The following is a 19,668-nucleotide window of genomic DNA, read 5'->3' as shown; positions in this document are numbered from 1 at the left end:
CTGAATTGGCTGCACTACTTTCACGAGATCTAACTGAATTGACAGCTAAAATCACCACTCAAAAAAGAAAATGCCTGGCTTTGATCCAAAACAGACTTACGGCATTAGAGCTTGATCTATCGACTGATGAACGAAGAGATTTGGGCACAGACCTTCTGAAAGAAATAGCCTGGGCAAATGGCTCTAGCCGGGTGAAAGATGTGCCTACCTCGCCTTGCAAAACAAATACTCAATGCCCGTCTCCAAATTCTGTATTTGAGGAGAACCCACAACTATCCCCTACAGGAATTAGTGGTCCCCACAATAATGTAACGATGGGCTCGTCAAACACTAGTGGTGACTACTCAAGCTGGGAGAATAAAAATGGCCCGAAATGGCCGACACGGCCGAATTCAGCGGATCAGCAGAGAGTAATCCTATCTGCCGTTTTAGTAGCCCTAATACCCTTCACCAAGTTGTATGAATCGATCCATGGCTAACTACAGGACCACGCTACCTTGATAGCTATGTTCCAAGACAAAATGAGTACCCTAGAAGGAATGGCATCTAAGGTTGAAGAACGCCTGAACAAAGAGGCGGAACCCTCGCTGCAATGGCAGAATCGCTTATGCGATATGGCAGAAGAGAGTCCTGTGATAAATCTCTACTAATAGAAGCACTACTGGAGGATTGTAACTGGATGAGGTCCAAATGGAAAGAAACAGCAAGGGGGTCTCCCAATAAGGGAAACACAGACCGAGTAAAAGATCCTAAGGAGTGCGCTCCACCCAGTTGGAATCCCTGATAGACCTTGACCCCCCAATCTTAAGTGGTCCTGGAAAGGATTCTAATATATTTTCCATATTCAAAGAGAACCCATCACTCGAGCCGTCCAAGGCTGGTAAAAAAAAAAGTGCAAGTGGTGTTGAGTATAATACCCAAAGAGAAGCCCTCTTTTGAGTTCTTTAAGGTTAACCAAAAGGAAGCCCCGGGTGCCCCGAGTAAGAAGACCAAAAAGGTACCAGCTAAAAAGAAGGGGTGATCTAATGGATCCAGGGCCTTCTTACGAAATCTTAGAACTCCCGCCCCCACCAATAAGCATGCAGCATGCAGCTAAAAGACTGAGAAAAGAACTGTTGATAGAGGAAGTTGATGTAGAGAGTGCACAAGGGGTGGAATCAGTCAATCTGGAAGACACCTGCCTAAGCGATCTACTTGAAGCCATTGATCAATATCGTGATGATGGGGAATGGAACAGTCTAAGTGATTCTGAATGGGCGGAAATAGAAAGGCGGGCATGCCTAATAACTGACCATTCACTCCCACAAAAAGGGAATGGGCTAACCCTGGAAAACATGCCTAGTCGGCCAGAATCTTCAGAGAAGGCATAAAGAACTTTGAAGGGAAAAGACAACCACAAAAGGCCCAGCATGCTCTGACCTCTAAAAATATGACCATTTGGACAAATCAGTCAGAGAAGGTATTTAATACCCTAAATGAGAAAAGACAAATACAAAATGCCCAATATGATCAGGAACTGAGAAAAGAAACCTCCAACAGTGGTGGAAATAAGCTGTCCCCAGAAATTCCAAATTGATAAGAAAGCTAAAAAGAGTATACAACAAACTACTGGAAAGGATGAGAGGAACTTGTTGGATGCTTATTGCAAAGTCCACTTGGAAAGGATTCTTGATGGGCCAGGTACTTTCATCCTGAACCGTCACAATGTGATGAAGTTCTTCTACTGTGTATTCTCTTTTAGGATTATTATTTCGGATGACATAAAGGTGGTGTAATTTGCTACCGAAAATAAGATGGACTCAGTGATTCTTTATCTGGTATCCACGGAAATCAAAACGCAGCTCCTATTGGCGAGTGCGAAGCTATGACCAATGGGGTATGATCTGAGTGATGAGGGGGGAAAAGCCAAAAATGAAGGAAACTTCTCCTATCCATCCCGCAAAAAGAAAATTGGAAGTGAACAAATTCAAAGCAGCTTTTGTCTCTCTCAGGAAAAAAATCCTATAAGAAACGAGAAGGCTCTAAAGATCAGTAATAACCACTGAGAGCAGCAAAGAGGGGAATGCCAAGATGACTTGAATTATTTGAAATTTACTGTGGATAATCGGGTATGCAGGAAATCTGACCCCAAACCCAATGAGGATCAAACAAAGGGCCCAGCGAAACCAAATTGTGAGTGGCTGGCCGGGGTGCTGGCTTCTAAAAATCCCAAATAGGCTGTGGCAATTGAGGAGGAACTGGGGCTGCATATTGACTCATGGAATACGCATGGATTTAAATCATTGTTCAAAGAATAACATCAAGATTTGGGACAGTATGACATCATATGTATGCAGGAAACGTAGCTCAGATCAACACCTGCTTGTGATGGCTATGAGCTCTTTCTTAATCCAGCTGGGAAGGGCATCATGGGCAGACCATATTCGTGCTTATTAACGCTCATAAAATTGGATGCGGCTTTACAGTTGTGAGCGGGGAAAATCTAAGCCCTTACATCCAGACTATAAAGCTTGAGCCCAGCCACTGTAACAGAGAAAGAGGTTTCTTTTGCTAATGAATGTCTACTGGAGGGTGAACATGTGTAAAAAGTTAAATTTTGTCAAATCAGTAATAGAGGTGATTGACAAAATCCTGTGCGAAGGAGAGCCAATGAATATTATATTATGTGTGCCTGTTGGACGAGAGTGGTACACCACAAAAAGAATGTGAATTAGAGGGTCGTGCACTCCAATGGTATCAACAAATGACTGTATGTGGCTTACTTATGTTAAATGGCCAGACTGTTGGGGATATCCCAGATGCATGTTCATGGGGCTGAGGCCTGCATAGGTCATGCCTTGACTATTGCTTTATGCCAGGGGAACTGGCTAATAGGGTAAATAGATTTGAAATTATTAAACAAACAACTAGTGATCATGACCTTGTGTCCATATCCCTGGCAAAATGTGGAAGGCCGCCCCAGGATTCCACACGTGGACTCAAACAGGGCTAATAGTCAAGTAAGTTTGGGACTTAATGAAATTCATGCAATAGCAAATTGCTATGAGGACGAGCCTAATAGTTATCTGTCAAAACCTGACTATGTGTAGATTGTGAAAGAATATACAGTCCCAACTAAGCAAAACAATCAGAGGGACACTAGAGCTAAGCATAGCTATGATCCGAAGGTTCTTAAGATGAAAAGAGAACTCTGAGCTGATTTAAAAAGGATCAAATCTGCCTGTGACCCAAATATGTTTGAATGAATGAAACATCGCAAACAAAAGTTAAAAAATTGGTTAATTGCTAGCAGAACCCTAAGAGCACAGAAGGATGCCGAAGTAATGCTGATAGCTGACTGCCAAAATAATGCTCGTAACATCAGGGAGATAATAAACAGTGGAGGTCAGTTTAGAGCAAATAGTATGCTCGGTCAAGTAAATCAAACCTCTTGAATAGCCCACTATTCCATGCTATTTGATGAGCCTGGGGATACGGGGCAGATCGATATGTGTATAACTAATGACCCCTTGGATATTAAGATGGATGGGGAGGATCTTGAGCTTTTGATTAGAAGGTCAAGCTCCTCGAGGGCTGCAGGCCCAGATGGTGTCTCCAACAAGATGCCTAAAGAAAATCCGGTGGCCTGAGGACATTTGGCTAAACTGATTTTTGTTTGCATTGTACGATCACAATCTCTACCCCATACTTGGCATGAAGCTATCATTGTTCCAATTTATACGAAGGGCGATCGGAGTGATACACAGAACTATCGCCTGATTGCCCTTCTGTTTGTTTTGTTTGTTTGTTTTATCATTTATAATGTGCAACATACCCTAGGGTAACAGGGCGCCGCAGTTACATGAATATGCAGAGCTTAGTTACAGTAGAGTCAATAATTACATAATTACACATAGTTATTATGAACATAGGTATATACAGGTAGAACATATATTTAGGCGGATGCTAGAATAGTAAAAAAACATATGATACATACAACATAATTACAGCAGCAACATATACAAGTATAGGTCATGGTAGGGTGAATGTGTGTCAGTGTAGAAAAAAGGCAAAATGGCGGGGTAGTGGTAACTCCTTGCAGTGAATTCTGACTGCTTGCTACATTTAGTGATCATTTGCTTTCAGCCACAGGATAGTGTTGGTCCTAAAGTTGTGGTAGGAAAGGTCAGATCTCAAAGTAGGTGGTAAGGAGTTCCACAGTTTGGCTGCTTTCACTGGGAAAACTGTTGCCGCCGATAGTGGAGCGATTGAAATTAGGAATAGGAAGGCAGTCCTTATAAGCTGTTCTGGAGGGTCTCAGGGAGATATGTCTGTGAAATCTGTTGACCAGGTAAATGGGCGCAGCGTTATTAAGCGATTTATAGGTGAGTGATAAGGTTTTTAGGCGGATTTTATCAATGGTAAGGAGCCAGTTGATCTGTCGGCTGCTCTCAGAAATGTGATCTCTTCTGGAGATGCCTAATGCTGCTCTAAGGGCATTGTTTTGTAGGGTTTGTATTTTTCTAATGGTAGCTTTGGTTGACCCAAGATAGAGGGCATTGCAATAGTCCAGGCGAGACAAGATGAGGGCTCTAGCCAAGGTGGTGCAACTAGTGTCGGAAAGAAATGATTTGGCTGTGCGGATAAGTTTGCACGTGTAGGCGGTAGAGAACGCTAGAGAATTAACCTGTTTGGCAAATGAGAGGTTGGAATCAAGGTAAAAGCCTGGTGTTTTTACCTCGTGTCCCACCTTGATGCTGTTACCATCGATAATAACGAAGAATAGACAGGTTCTAATTCTTTTAGGCTGGAGGTAGTGCCCAGAAGGATGAGTTCGGTTTTATCATCATTCAGGCATAGTCCATGCGTGGCCATCCATGCCTGGATGATGATATATACTCTATTAACCAAGGCCAAGTCCATTTCATAATCCCCAGAAAGCGGGAGGAGGATCTGGGTATCATCTGCATAGTTAGTGTAGGTGATACCCAGATGATCCAGATCATCGAAAAGGGGCTTGATAAAAATGTTGTAAAGAGAAGGCGAGACACAAAAACCCTGGGGCACGCCGCAGGTGATTGGAATAGGGTCGGCAGCTGCAGTAGGCAAAAAACCCCTCATGGTTCTGCCATTTAGGAAGGATCTAATCCAAGTGATCGCCTCATCAGAAAAATGTGCAGCTGTGTTAAGGTGGTTGCATAGGATAGTATGATCGACCAAGTCGAATGCAGCTGAGAGGTCTAGGAGGAGGAGTAGGGCAACTGTTCGCCTCTGTGTTATTTTGAGATTTAGAACTTTGGGCAAAGCAAACGGGTAGGCTAGACCCCAGATAGACTGGGTTTATAAAAGGTGTAGCCACGTCACTAAACCTGTTCATTTTATATATCCTGAAACAAAGAGCATTGAAGTCGAAGGCTTGTGTTTTCATGGCCTTAATGGACCTGAAGCAAGCCTTCGACTGTGTAAACCGAGGGCGTCTTTGGAATAAACTAAAAGCATGGAACTGTCCCAAGGATCTTTTGGAGGCCATAATGGCCCTCTATGCGGACACCTCTGTGTGCATCAGGTTAAATGAATCGGGTGCCTTAACAGAAAAAATTGCAACGCATCGGGGGCTAAAACGGGTGTGCATTGGCCCCCATGTTGTTTAGCCTATATATCTCTGCCTTTGTGTCTCACAGAGGTCAATTAGGGCCTTCCCTGCAAGTCTGGATGGCATGGATATCCCTTGGACCATCTATGCGGATGATATAGTGCTTCTGGATCTCACGCACATTGGCTTGCAACGTAGGATTGATGGGTTCAATGTATTTTTAGAAGCTCACCAAATGAAAATGAATGTTAAAAAATCCAAAATACTGATAATGGCTCCGGCTGCCGGAGAAACAGAGAGGAAATTTAACTGCCATGTTAAAAATCAGGAATTGGAGGTAGTTAATACTACGACTTATCTTGGGGTCATTATTAACAAAAACATTGATGAGAGAGCCCATTATGAAGCCTTGAGGCTGAATGTTTTGAATATGGCTAATCAGGTTAAGGTGTTGATCCAGAAGCACAGTAAATACTCCTGGTCTCCGATTCTAACATTCTATCGGCAGAAAGTGACCCTGGTCTTGACATATGAGGCAGAAGCAATGCTGAATATGCATTGGCAAGTGTGGCCTATACTAGAGTGTAGGTTTTGGTGAAAGACATTAAGGGGCCGATTCATGGAACAAATGTGCACCGAAAATCCATGCGCAAGCAGGCGCAAGGGAGCGCAAGCGTGAGAAACGCAGCGCACGCGTGCGATTCAAGGAAGACGCTGCGCGTGTTTCCCACTGTCCGTGCGCCCAATCCAGCCATGGACGCACACAGCAAAAGCGCACATAGCACGGCGCACACAACCAAAGTGGGCGGAACAGTGGGCGTAACACGCGGAATGGGGAACAACGCGTGAAAAAGAAGGCGTAACTGGGGAAGTACTGCAGGGAACTACACGGAATGCCCACACGCACGCGAACAACCTGTATTCATGGATCCGAATACGGGAAACCCGCGCACGGCAAAAGACGCGCACAGGCGTCAACGCGTCCGCCACACGAAGGCAGGCGGAAGCGTCCCCGCGCACAGCATAAACATGCGCGCAAACAACAAACGCGTATATACAGCTACGATGAATGCCCCATTTGTCGCCCACTGATCGTGGGACACCGCAGGAGGAGGAGAATAGCCAGGGCACGCATTTTCGCACCACGGACAAGCCTTTTTGGGATGCCTGACGACCAGGTCTATGGCAGGTATAGGTTTCCACCCCATATCATCCTAGAACTGGTCAGGGAGTGGGAAGATGACCTTACATCCCCCACCCTTTGCTCCCAAGCATTGAGCCCCTTGGAGAAGCTGCTCAATGTCCTGCATTTTTTGGCCACTGGGTCATTTCAGCGGACCACTGCCATAGTGGGAGGGGGTCTCTCAGGCCACGCAGTCACGCTGCCTACACCAGGTACTGGCAATCATGACAGCGCGCCCCTCAGTCCGCAGGCACATATACATGCCCAGAACACCCACAGAAAGGCAGGCCGTTGTCCTGGATTTTTTCAGGGTGGCACACTTTCCCAAAGTGCTCAGTGCCATAGATTGCACCCATGTGGCCCTATGTCCACCTAGGGCCACTGAGCACATCTACCGAAACCGCAAGCACTGGCATTCCATCAATGTACAGGTGGTATGCGATGCAAAGGGAATCATCACCTCTGTCTATGCAAATTACCCTGGCTCCACCCATGACAGTTTCATATACAGAATGTCCGCCCTGAGCCGGGCCCTGGAAGCTGGGCAGCATGGCGACACATGGCTCCTAGGTCAGTACAAATGCCCTTGCACATGCATGCAAGTCACACACAGACAAATATCCAAACCCTAATAATCTCAACTATTATCACCTCCCCAGGGGACAGTGCCTACCCTCTGAGCAACCACATGATGACGCCAATCCGGAACCCCACCACACCACCCCAGGTAAGATACAACGCCGCCCATATTGCAACCAGGGCCATAGTGGAGCGCACATTCGGAGTGCTCAAGTCACGTTTCCGCTCCCTTGACCGCTCTGGTGGGCAACTACTCTATGCACCACCAGTAGTGTGCAGGATCATTGTGGCAGCATGTGTCCTGCACAATGTTGCAACACGGCAGGGTGTCCCGGTGGACATGGTGGTGCCCCCACATCCCCAACCACAGGCACAGGCGCAGCCCATGGGAGGGGACAGGGCACATAGTGAGGAAGCCCGGACCCAGCTTGTGGCCACATTTTTCACCTAAACTCCCCCCCCCTGCGGAGTGCACACAGGCCTGGCACATACCAGGTGACAATCGATGATGACAAAGAGACAGTCAACTGTCACAACCCTACCACCCTGAGATAGTTGCCATGGAAGTGCCACATTGTCTGCATCCCTAGCTACTTAAACACAAGCTATCCCGTGTGACCAAAAGGCACATATATGACATAATATGGCCTATACACAAGTATTTCAAGGTGCGATGAGGCAGGGAGGCGGGAACAGGGGAAGACAGACAACGGTACTACTAGGCCAGGTGTCATTGAGATTGTGCAAGTGCAGGGGTAGGGGGAAGGGAAAAGTGCAAGGGTAAGGGGGGGAGTGCAGTACAGGGAAAGTAGCCAAAAAAAAAACATACATAGGTCAGCTGGTGGCAACTGCAAAGGTAAGTGCAGACAAGTGCTGGGAAGGGTGTGCTGTAGGGATAGAGAGACAGTACCGCAGTGCAGGGGTTGCCAGGGAGGCAGTGCAAGTGGAGAGTAGCTGGGCTAGGGACTGAGGTCGGTGAGAGTGGCCCAGTTGCAGCTCCAGTGCAGTTCCAGTGAAGAATTCTGCAAGGGAGAGGCAGAGAGAAAGCAGAAGCAAAGAGGAAGGTCTTGAGGTGCTTCCAGAACTGGAGATGGTTCCCCTCAAGTTCAAGTGAGGCAGGAAGGCTGTTCCAGAGGGAGGGCCCTGCCGCGGAGAGAGATCTACCCGCAGCTAGTTGCTCTGAGAAGCGGATGACCCTGACATGCAAGGTGTGCATCACACACACCTGCAAAACAGGCCATGGCCATCACTGTCATGTCACTCAAACCCTCCCAAACCACAACATGACATGGCAAGCAATACCCATACACCAACACAGTAACGATAAGGTACACATTGCCATGTCCTAAATGTACAGTGGCATCAGACAATGATTCCTGACCCGGAATCAGATGAAATGACAGACCAACAAAATCTCCCACCCAAAATAAGTAATTTCCAAATGCATTACAAGAGTCGTAGACGTAACATAACAATGAATGCTTGTCTACATGCACATTGTGCATTGCAAAATCAACACTGCAGCTCATGTGTGCAGTGTCCTACTCCTGCAACACACTGCTCAGCGCACAGCAAAGTGAACAGCCATTGTGTGTGATCCACACCCTGAGCATCACATCTAAGTGACAGACCACATCAAACAGCAAATTAGGCATGTACAGGATCCATAATCGGTCACAGAACATGTGCTGCAGGGACACAGTGGGCACCAGAAGGCAAACAGTGTACACGTGGATATGCAAGGGTGGGAGTACATGTAGTGCATCAGAGTGCAAGTGTGTGGTTCTGCAAGGACATGCACTCCACATATGCATGTGCACTCAAGTGACCATTAGTGTTCTCTACACATCACATGTGAACATTCACCATGTGTACACCCCAGCATGTCAAACCACAACTATCCCCTCGCACCTGAAAGGTAAACACAACACATGAACAGGCATTGATCAGCAGAACACAACATGTACATAGGATACCACCATTACAATGTCAGAGTTCCCATCACACTGCAGGGGAAGGCAACTATCAACAACAACCCCCGCCTCCCTCACAAATGACCATGACCCACTGAACAACTGCACCTGGGTCATGGAGCCTTCAAACCTCAATTCCACCTGGCCACAGGATCACCTTTACCCTTCGTCACCATCTCCCACCTTGTGTGTAAAAAGGTGCCTGCACCCTCATAATCAATGTCCAAAATCACAAAATACAAGCCAGAAAAACGACCCAGAACACCCTCCAGTAGATGACTTGACGTAGCAGTACCTCACAAAGGCCAAGTACTACCACAATGATGCAACAACCAAGGTAGCACAGTAAAACAATGTCACGACAGGATGTGAAACATGTGTGGTACATGACATAGGATGATGCACCATGAACGGATGTGTACTGTCACAGGTCCCCTGTACAGGCGCGGGAGTCTCACGAAACAACCACCCCCACCATGTCCCGGGTGCCTGCAAGGTCAAACACACAGGCCCCTGAGACCCTGGTGGGGAAGGAGGTTCAGGGATATGCAGTCGGGACAGGTGTTGACACACTGGATGACTGGAATGAGTGGCAGGAGAGGGGAGGAGGAATGACACATGAAACTAGGGAATGCACGAAAATGTACTACCTGCATAAACACATACACAATCCAAACAAACTTGGACATCATTGTCATGGCCTTCTGTAGTCCAGGCTCAGGAGTGGTACGAACCAACCACCCCCTCTAGGGTTTTGGCGCCTGCAAGTTCGGGGCTTACACAGGCATCCGCAACCCCAGCGGGGAAAGAGGGTCAGGGAACGTTGCTTGGATAGGTACGGGAAGCAGGAACACTGGGTAGAGGGTACAGGGTTCAAAATTGCATAGGATCACGGGTGATTAGGGAGAAAAAACATACCAAATTGAACCACACATACATCCATGCATTAGTGCACCCCCCAGCAAGCCTATGCAGAGCAGTTTGAAAGAGAAACAACAAGACACTTAGCTCTGGTTTTGAGTGCTGGCCTCCTGCCTGCGCACTCTCGGGTCCGGTTACAGGAGCACTGCAATGCTGCAAAGAGAGCCACAGTCAACAACCTGTACGTGCCAATTACACAAAAACACACCACCAAACATGCCCCATAGCAACAAACTACTCTACAAACAGACAATCTGGTGTAGATGCTTCGTACCCATATATAACATTACCCCTGTGATGGGTCATACACAGTCAATGCAGTAAGTCAGCCGCCGGTGGGTGCGAGGCAAATGGAACACCAATGTGTCACAATTCACACAACATGCAATGTTCCCTGGGTAAGCAGACATACCCATATAGCAAGCCATGACTTCAGAGCAAGTTGTGTACCACCATGACCGAAACAAAGTTGGCAGTGCATTTATCAAAATGTACATGGAAATGAAATGCACTGCACCCGAGTATGTCCCTTGCTGTATGTCCCTGTGAGCTGCCCCTTTCCATGTCTCGGAAGGCTACATGGTTGATACAAGTGCCTCAATGGACCTTGGTGTACCGGAGGGTATGTGCCACTGCCCCTGCAGGTGTCCCAGACAACCTTACAATCAACAGCCATCAGTCCACCAACGCATCTGAGCTGCATTGTGTGCTTCAACACCAATATTCGTCCAAGCTCACCCTCAGTGCTGTGACTAAGCCTGCATGTGCAACTCGCCTGGTGCAAGCTTTGCTGTGTCGTGGCCCCCCTGTGCTGCTCACCTTGCCTGGAGTTCCTTGGAACATGTCAGCAGTTCTAGGATGTGGGTCTGCAATCCCTGTGCCTCTGCTTGTGCACACATGTGCATGTGGGCACCAACAAACGGGTCCAGAATTCCGTCGTCCAATGGGCCATGTCTGCTGGCAAAGGTGCTCTGGAGGCTCACTCCCCTGCAGAAAGGGCATGAAACACATGATTAATGCTTCAAGGTCATCTGTGTGTGTCTCATCAGGCATCTCATTACTTGACCATGTCAGAGAGTCACATCACAAATCACACCATCAGTCCGTCTTTCACATCCAAAGTGCGGAACACTATCTACAGCATGAATTGCAACAAGCATGTGTACAGGAAAGATATGAAACATACTACACAATGCATAGCAATCAATGTACACATTAATCATGACACACCCCATCTAGCAAAAGCTGAACAGTGGACAATAACACCAAAATCATCCCCACTAGGGGTGTCAACACAAGTCACACAGCACCAGACATGCCACAGATATGACAGTCCAAAGCCCTTGTGTAATATTCTGTAACACCGAACCATCCTTGCGAGGCCATGGATAAGGGAGGCAGGAGTGGCATATGTGAGTCAAGGACCCCAAGCAGCAAACACATACACAAGACAAGCCTGAAGGGCCCAGCTGGAACAGACAGTGGATGTCTTCAAAAGCCACAAAGCACCGCACAATAGACTAGCAATTTTAAACTAAATCAACTATTAACTAATTACACTAACAATGGAAAACCTACATTACCTAATTAAACTAACTATCAAACAGAAACTTAACTAACTAAACTAAAAGAAAAATCAAAAATGGCCACATACGACCCGGGGGGGGAGGGGAGGCACCCAGGAGGGGGGAGGTACAGGGTGCTGCTCAACATCCACATGCGATGATGCTGAGCCAAAAAAAACCCTCCATGGGCTCAATGCCTGCACAGCCCGACCTATGTGGGAGATAGATGGTCATCCGAGTCTGGCTCATCCTGTAAAGGAGGACGTGGCACAGTAGCCTGGCCACGCCTAGCCGCAGCTTGCCCCTCGTCGGCAGCAAGTCTGCCGGACGGGTGAGCCTGGTTCTGTGTGGCGATGTGACGTAGGTCTGCATGCAGAACCTCACGTGATACACGTGCTTCCTCTTGCAAGGTAGCACGTGTAACACGGAGTTCCTCCTGCAAGGCCTGGCTGGACAACCGCTGCACCTCCTGGCAAGCCTGTAGCTCAGCCGAGATGGTATGCTCAAGCTGTGCAAACCTCTCCTCTGCCTGCTGCCTCTGGGATATCATAAGGACACCCAGAGTGGATCTGAGGGAAGCATACTCCTCCCTCAGGGCATCCATGTGCGCCTCTGCGTGAGCAGCAATTGCTTGACGCAGAGACGACATTTCAGCCTGGCGTGCCCTGTCTGAGGCCGCCATGCCCCAGCCTGAGCGAGCGGGCCGTGGACCGTGCCGCCTGCTGCTGGAGAAGCACCTGCCTAGCAGGGGGGAGCACAGATCGGGCCACACGCTCCATGCTCTCAGCGATGTTCTCCATTGCTGCCCCCTGCCGTTCGGAATTGGCAGTCATGTCTTGCTCCCACTCAGTATACAGCGGTTGCGCGCGGCGACCGCGTTACCGGGCTTGACCCCTGCGGGACCCAAGGACCGGGGGTCCTCGCTGTGTTGGCACCGCCCGCGGCTGCACGACTACATGCCCCCGTCGACGTGATGTCCCAGGCACATCAGTGACTGGTGTGGAGGGTGACCTGCGTCCCGATCCACCACGGGCGGAGGAACCAAGACTGTCTGATCCCTCAGTGCAGGGGTCGCAGACAGAGGAGTGTCCACATCAGAATCACTCACCCCTGACACATGGGCTTGATGCTCATCCAACTCAACATGGACATTAGAGTCGTCATCAAGGCTGGACTCATAGGCAGCCAGAGACAAGATGGACTGCAGCACTTGGGGGTTTTCGTGGCCTACCACCCCACGACCCCCACTAGTTCCGGGTTGATGTGGTGTTACCAACCCTGTGTCTGGCATGACAACACCATCCTCCGCCTCCATTGCGTCATCACCTGAAAAATAGAGAGAAAAAAGGTCACTATACATGTCAGAAGCACACGACACACACACACACCGAGAGCAAACGCATCCGGCAGACATGTGACACACAACATATAACCTGGCATGCATGCTGGGTCAACTTTGAATAGCTTCTGTGATCAGACCTGTTGAAAGGTGGCAGTTTCCATGGAAGTGGGTCTATGCAGTGCAGAAAATGTATACGCCACTCACTACCTACATGTACAAGCACTCCATGGTGTGTGCCAGGAAATGTGAAGGCAGTGCAATGTCAAATTCAGACATCACGTGCATTGTGCATTCAATGTGTACCATATATAGAAGCCAAGCACCCCTCCACCCCAGTACCAAAGCAGGGATGCCTAGCATGGTATCAAAAGGCTGACCATACACCTGTGTATTGACAGGCAGTGTTGACTGGCATCAACAGCTTAATGTGATTCAAATGACAACACTGCAAATGATGCTGGGACAGTAGGCAGGACACATGATGAAAACTCCGGAGGCCGCCCACGTGTGAAGAAGACGCAACAAGAGTTGGACAGAGTCATTGGCCATTGAACAGGCTGAGGCCTGTGAGTCACACAGATTGTCAGAGCCTAAACATGTGTGCAACGCAGGACTGAGCCACAGTTGACATGGGAAGGCTGATGAGATGGCAGGCAATGTATGTAACCAAGGACTTATATTACAGTGATCATCCAGTCAAGGACACATAGGGGCATTCGTGCAGTGCACATGGAGTATGAATGGGCACTCATGTCCCTGCGTGACATCTGACCCATGCACAGTACAAGTGAGATACCCTGCATCGAGTACTAAGGCTGTACCACACGGCATATGTCTGGCAGATTCTACACTGGAAGTTAGCATCTACACAGGACACATGAACAAGAAAGTACACATTGGCAAGATTGAAGCAGACCAGTCCAAAGGTGGAACTGGGGTGCAGAGTGGCGGAGGAGGGGCAAGGGAGCATGCCTACATGGAGTCCCGCATGCAGGCAGAGGAGACATGCATGACGGAAGCATTGCATTACTTACACATCAGAACCATGTACACGTCACATGTAGCAGCAATCATGCACAACACATCCCACAAGTGAAACACACACGTCCTCAACAAACACGCATCAACACTCACTGGACTGCGCATCAAAGTCCAGCATCTCTCCCACTCCGACCAATTCAGGTGGTATGAACTCCGCAACGAGAGCCTCATGCGGAGTGAGCTCTTCCTCCTCTGGTGCAGGCCCACCACCAGTCACCAGAGTCAAGTTGTAATTAGATGCACGCTTAGCCTTAGTGCTGCGCTTGATGTCATTCCAACGCTTTTTGCACTCTTGCGCCGTGCGCACCTCATGGCCGAATGAACTGACATGTTCCGCAACATGCTTCCAGTGGGTGTCACGTTGGGCAGCCGTAGTCTGACTATTGGCACCCACTAGCATGTCACGGCTGTGGCCCCGCACGTAGTCCACGAGGAAGTCCAGTTCCTGCTTACAGAAAGGCTTCTTCCTCGACGTGCAGGAGGTCGTGGCTGTGTGTGGGGTCCCAGCCTGTGCTGCAGGTGCAACCTTCCTCCTCTTGGACTGTGGCGCAGACTCTGGCTGGCTAATGCCGCCCTGACCAGTATGGCCAGTGGGTTCGGTGGATTGAGCCAAGGGAGTGGCAGGTGGAGGGATGACCAAAGGCCTGACTCGTGTCAGTGGCAGCTGGGTGCCCACTAATGGACCCTGCGCAGCAACATCAGCTGTGGCAGGGTCATTGACCGCAACGGTCCTGGTTGGCAGACTCACAACCGGGGTGCTGTTGGGTGCATCTGCCCCTGCACTTGCCAACACCCGGCTGTTCGGGGCAGCAGATGACATGACTGCCCCAGGGACACGTGTCTTGGTCTGAGCAGCCCGGCCTGCCCCTATGGTTTCCCCCCTGGCCTGTTGGAGATCTACCAAGGGCTCTTCAAGTGCCAACGCAGCCTGCGCTGGCAGACCCTGAGCCTGGGTGGCGGTGTCCACAGCTGCACCTGCAGCTACCACTACCCTTAGGCCCGTGGCAGTCGATGGAATGGACTGCCGGGTCGAACGGGTGCCAGTGCCAGATGCAGGAGCTGCATCCCCCGGAACCACAGGGGGTAGTGGCATGACTGCACCGACACATGGCACAACATTGTGCTCAAGTAGCGCACCCCTGCCTCTTCCCCCTCTGTGGCCGCCCTGGACACCCTGGAGTCCCCCTACTCCCTGGTCACCACGGCCACGTCCCCGACCACGCCCGCCACGAGGAGGACGCCCAGCTGAGGCGCCCCTCACCTTTGGTGGCCTCCCAACCATGGCACCGATGTAGTTGTGCTGGCAACGATGGAGCGGTGCCAACGTGAGGTGTACACTACAATTGACCTGGGCAGTTGGGGTGAAGGGGGTGGGAAGCAAGATGTTAACAGCCCCCCTGCACCTGCAAGGCTGTATGTTTCCCCTGTGATGTGGTGACGGGTCACGCAACGCTCAGGCACCCCAAAACTGCAGTAAAACCGTGCACGCAACCCTGCAGCCTACGTGCGTGTATTCAACCTCCCGCAGTACGCGGTGGCACCCAGTAACACGAAAAACGCGTACGCGTGGGACACGCAGGCTACTATGACATCGAAAATGGGTGCGATACACAGGGGCAGCCGCAGTGGGAAAAAGAGCGTGTGCGACTCACCGTCTAACTAGCGCGATGCAGAAAAACACGCGTAGCCAATACCCCCGCCAAAAGAAGAGATACGTCCTTGATAGCTGTGAAGTTGTGATGGCGCGCGAAACAACAGGAAGCAGCAACATACGTCGGTCTCCACGAAAGGCACGTACAGCGAACTGCTGGGCCCGCTCACCTTTAACCCGTGCTGAGGGAAACGCACGCGCGCGTCACGTCACTTACGCGCATGGGCCCTTTCCTCGTATTACACGCGGACGTGCAGTTTTTCACGGGCGCTGAAATGCCCATGCACGCCTGTACGCGTCACGTCACAGGGGCGCTTGAGGGGCCTTCTGTCCAATGAAAATGCGTATGCGTGCAGACGCGCTTACGCGCTAAGGGCCTTTCCTCGAATTACACGCTGACGTGCAGAATTTTCACGTGCCAAATCACTCCGTATCAAGCTGGCCACGCGTAAGCACACGGAAGACTACACTCCTGCCCAGAAGGCCGAACTACTGCCCCCCAGAGCCCCGAGCACGCTCCCACCTGCCATCTGCTGCTGCCTGACTGCCTGCTGCCCATGTGCCCTGCCATTTGCTGCCTGCACATCAGCCAGGGGTGCTGTTGCTGTGACCACCCCTGCTGGAACCGAAGACTCCCGACTGGGATTCCATCGCTGCACAGCCCAGCCCCAGGACCCAGTTGCCCACCCGCACCTGCCTCTGGGGTTGTCATGTGTGGGCAAACACCATCTGAGACCACTGACAACCCCCGGCCAGAGAGGCAGAGGGGCACCAGCTTCAGTGCCACCGAAGTTGGTGTCCTGGTGGAGCAAGTCCTGGGGCAGTATGATGCCCTCTTCGGAAGTTCCCGCGCTGACAAGGAAGGACGGACTCGGATCTGGACTGACATCGTGACTGCCATCAACGCGGAGGGGGTGGCAGTCCGCGACTTACAACATGTCAAGAAGCGCTGGGAGGACTTCAGGTCCAGGACCCTGAACAAGGCCCGGCGCCTCTTGAAGGCAGCGGATGCCAAGGGGCGCCGGGGCCACTTGTCGGAAGAACAGATGAGGGTCCTGGAACGCATATCCCCAGCGCTCCAGGTCCTTGAGAGGCAGACCCGTCTGGAGTCGAGCGGTAAGTGTACATGCATCCTGATTGTGAGATGTGCGTGTGGTGATTTTTCAGTAGTGTGCAGGTTGCACATCTGTTTGTATGGGGCCGAGTATGGGTGGGGGTGTACAGGGCCTTGGGGCTAACACATGCGAGGGCTGGAATGTGTGAGACATGGATGGTGCTTGTATGTGTAGGCTTGCATGCCAAATGCAGTTGTGTGGGCACACATGTTTGGATGAATGTGTATGTAAGTAGACATGTCCGTGATGTCACGCATGTATGTTGTTTTCAGCTGCATGTATCAGCACTGTGTACATGTGCATCTGTGTGTATTTGACAAGGGTGCAACAGTGATGCAACAGTGATGCAACATGGATGCATGTGACAGCGGTATGTGGAAGCCTGATCGGCAGATGTGACATGGATGCCCATCTGAACACTGCGACACTTGGCAGAGGTGTACACATGCATGCAAGTGTGGTGGTGTGTGTACATGTGTGGTGCACTTCCTGTGTTGCATGTGATGTCTGGCACACCTTTGCCTGCTCATGCTGTTGTATGTGTATGGATGGTGCTGGCAGTTGCGATATGGCTGTGGTATGGCTCATGTGTGCGAGTTGAAATGACATGTGTTTTGGGGATTGTGATGACATGTCTGAGGTTTGCCAATGCCACTCATGTACAACTGTCATGTGTGTATGTGTCCATTGTACAGTGCCCTGATGCCTGTGTTTTATTTCTCCCTGTCTGCAGCGTCAACTGATGAAGAGGGCGGAGAAGGTGCTGTGGAGCACAGTGGCGGGGATCCCACCGCCAGCCGGAAACGCAAGGCCCGGCTCCCCTCCCATGTTGTCATCTCGTCGGGGAGTGAGGAGTCCGGTGCCGCGTCCCAGGCCGCAGCTGCCGGGGGGGAGGTCCAAGAGGCGGAGGTTGGAGTTGGACTCCTCGGCAGCAGAAGGGGCAGCTGGGACCCCACAGGGCCCAACAGGGGAAAATGGCACGGAGTCATCCAGGTTGGTGGGGGGTTTGGTGGAGGAGGAGGCCGTGCAAGCAACAGAGACGGGGTCTGGAGGTGGTGATCCCACTGGTGCTAGTGGTGCAGTGCAGGACCAGGGGCAGGAGGCAGCCTAGGCCGCCGCAGAGGTGCCTGTGTGCAATCCTGATCCTGTCCCTGCATCATCTTGCACCAGCAGGGATGCCTACGTCCAGACCCGTTTTCAGGCAGGGGATGAGCTCACGACAACTGGCCTTCCTCTGCCTGCGGACGTGGCTATCCGGGTCCGGGTTAAGCCTGTTCTGACTGGTGTGGCGTTGCGTCAACGGGCCATGCGAGGTGACCTGCAATCTTTTCATGAGGAGACTGCACGTCATCTCGAATGGCTCGTTGACCACGTCTGCCTGCTGGGACAGGTCACCCAGGCCGGATTCCTCCGTATGATGGGGCTTGCTACGACCCCCTCCTCAACTGAACCCCCTACGCGCCAGTCGTCCTCCGTGCCATCTTCCCACCCATCAGTCACCTGGGTGCCCTGTGGCGCTGCCTCTGACGGTGCGGCCAGGCTGGTGGAGGAGGCATCCCTGCCACAGTCGGGAGTCGGACGTCCAGCAGGGGGGGCCACATCAACGACTGCACCCCAGCTGGCGGAGGATGTGCAGGCAGTAGGAGGCAGTGCACGGGCAGAGGCACAGCAGCAGCAGCAACGTGGTGGGAGCCATGAAGGCTCGGGGCCTTCAACATCGGAGGGGCAGACATCGGCCGGAGGGTAGGAGGACCCAGGACAGAGAGTGTCTTCCGTGTGGCAGCGGTTGGGCCACGCCATAGATGCGGAGCGGCAGCGGGCGGAAGAGGCACAGCTCACAATGGTCAGGGCGGAGAACTCCATGCGGAGGGCCCTGAGGCGGGCCGAGTGCCTCGAGGCAATCCGCAGGGGTTTGGAGGTGGACACGTCGACGGCCCTGCGGACCCTCGGGGCCATGGAGGAGGACCGCCTCCGGGACATTGAGCAGGAGTTCGATGATGCCCTGGCCCGGGACATCCAAAAGTGAGCCGTCAAACTAGCCCGCTGCCCTTGTACATAGTTATGTAGGTAGTGTTAGGTTTCATTTTTTTGGGGATTTATTTTGGACCTTTTGGACATTGGCCACATTTTTGTATATAGTTTATTTTATTAGTTAGTGTAGTTAGATAGGTTTCCTTTCTTTTGTTGGGATAATGGACCCTGGCTTGTTCGTATGTACATAGTTCACTGTTGGATTGTATTTTTCTTTCACATTTTAACCATGGAGCAATGGCTTTCATTTTTATTTCCCATTGGATTTTGTTTTGTGGACAGTGACTTTGGACACCATTACTTTGGATTTTGATTTTTGGTTTGGCTTTTTTTCACGGACATGCTTCTTTTCATTTTTGTACATTCCCATTTATGTTTCTTTATTTTTGATTCTATTTATGTTTCCTTTAATACATATTTTTTTAGCAAACTTCAATGTGTAGTATCATCTCATTGGTTTCATGCATATCATGATATGGGTTTTGAGATTCACTGACACCCATTGGGTGTATGTGAGGGAAATGTGTTTGTTTCGGAACTTGCAATTGGTGTTCTGTCATGTAATTGCCAATTATGAGTGGGTGGATGCAATACTCGGGTGGGTGTTTTGCATTTGGAGGCTGACCATAGGGACCAGGGATCTAGATTGTGATGACATGTTGGCTGGGGAAGATGAGTTGGACATGGGTGGGGGC

The 19,668-nt window shown here is 50.6% G+C and overlaps 1 protein-coding gene across 4 annotated transcripts in view; it reads left to right on the top strand.

Moving 5' to 3' along the window:
- Window positions 1–19,668, top strand: part of LOC138538879 (glyoxal reductase-like) — a 1,290,729-nt gene that overhangs the window by 1,083,929 nt on the left and 187,132 nt on the right. The window lies entirely within an intron of this gene.

Source organism: Ambystoma mexicanum, chromosome 1q (assembly GCF_040938575.1).
Source record: "Ambystoma mexicanum isolate Mex_15411 chromosome 1q, UKY_AmexF1_1, whole genome shotgun sequence".
Classification (NCBI taxonomy): Eukaryota; Metazoa; Chordata; class Amphibia; order Caudata; family Ambystomatidae; genus Ambystoma; species Ambystoma mexicanum.
This window is presented reverse-complemented; position numbering and strand designations above follow the sequence as displayed.